Source organism: Sapajus apella, unplaced genomic scaffold, assembly GCF_009761245.1.
Source record: "Sapajus apella isolate SASKATOON/1434 unplaced genomic scaffold, GSC_monkey_1.0 scaffold11534, whole genome shotgun sequence".
In the NCBI taxonomy this organism is placed as follows: Eukaryota; Metazoa; Chordata; class Mammalia; order Primates; family Cebidae; genus Sapajus; species Sapajus apella.
In genome coordinates, this window is record NW_022448455.1 from 149 (window position 1) to 1829 (window position 1681).

The window sequence follows — 1681 nt, forward strand, 5'->3', positions numbered from 1 at the left end:
ACTGCAACCTCTGCCTCCAGGGTTCAAGTGCTTCTCCTGCCTCAGCTTCCCAAGTCACTGGGATTACAGGCACATACCACCACACCCAGCTCATTTTTGTATTTTTAGCAAAGAAGGCATTACACCATGTTGGCCAGGCTGGTCTTGAACTCCTGACCTCAAGTGATCCACCTGCCTCGGCCTCCCAAGTGCTGATGATTACAGGCATTAGCCAGCATGCCCAGCTGCAAAGGTGTATTTTTGAGAAAAAAGAACAAGGTGCAAACAAAAAATAGGGAATGGCTGGGGGTGGTGGCTCATTCCTGTAATCCTGGCACTTTGGGAGGCTGAGTCGGGAAGATCGCTTGGGCCCAGAAGGTTGAGGCTGCAGTGAGCCATGTTTGCACCACTGCCCTCCAGCCTGAGTAATGGAGCAAGACCCTGCCTCAAGAAAAATTAAAATTAAAAAACCAAAACCTAAGCATGACGATTGGGTTTTTATGCTATTTTATAATATGTGCCTTCCTCAAAACTTGTTAAGGTATCATCACATCACCCATCTGATGCAGAAAAGAAAAAATAAAACCCAGAAACTCAAATTAAAAATATTTGCAAATCTAAAGCATTAGGCATTGTCCTATGTCTCCCCAAAAGACGCTGAAGCCGCATGCTGCAGGGTCTGTGGATGTGACCTTATATGGAAATAGGCTCTTCACATGTGATCAAGCTAAGCTGAGGTAATGAGGGTGAATCCTAATCCTGTGTGCCTGGTGCCCTTATAAAAAGGCATATGTAGCAGGGCACGGTGGCTCACGCCTATAATCCCAGCACTTTGGGAGGCTGAGGCGGGTGGATCACGAGGTCAAGAGATTGAGACCATCCTGGTCAACATGGTGAAACCCCATCTCTACTAAAAATGCAAAACATTAGCTGGGCATGGTGGCGCATACCTGTAATCCCAGCTACTTGGGAGTCTGAGGCAGGAAAGTTGCTTGAATCTGGGAGATGGAGGTTGCAGTGAGCCAAGATCATGCCATGGCATTCCAGCCTGGGCAACAAGAGCAAAACTTCGTGTCAAAAAAAATAAATAAATAAATAAGGCCGAGCGCAATGGCTCACACTTGTAATCCCAGCACTTTGGGAGAATGAGGAGGGTGGATCACCTGAGGTCAGGAGTTTGGGACCAGCCTGGCCAACATGGTGAAACCCTGTCTCTACTAAAAATACAAAAATTAGCCAGCTGTGGTGGTTCATGCCTGTAATTCCAGCTACTCAGTAGGCTGAAGCAGGAGAATTGCTTCAACCTCGGAGGTGGAGGTGATATTTACCCGAGATCGCACCGCTGCACAGAGTGAGACTCTGTCTCAATGAAAACAAAAAGAAAAAAAAAAAAAACAACAAAAAACAGGCTACAGACTGGTACTGATCTGTGGCCAGGAGGGTTGGGACCCCAGTGTAGGCAATATGTAATGATTAAATCTGGGTAACTGAGACAGTCATCACCTCTAATATTTATCTTTTGTTTTGGGAACACGAAAATCCTTCTGTTTTAGCTATCTTGAAATATTCAAATAAATTCTCATTCACTGTAATTTCCCTTGTGCACTATTGATTACTGCAACTTATTCCTTCTCTCTAGGCCTTCTTGTCTTTCATTCATTCTTTTTTAAAATTATTTTTATTTATTTCTGAGACAGTCTCT

At 44.6% G+C, this 1681-nt stretch overlaps 1 pseudogene; it reads left to right on the forward strand.

The window, feature by feature from the left end:
• Positions 1–447: 447 nt before the first annotated feature.
• LOC116548410 lies at positions 448–545 on the forward strand (annotated as a pseudogene).
• Positions 546–1681: the final 1136 nt, after the last annotated feature.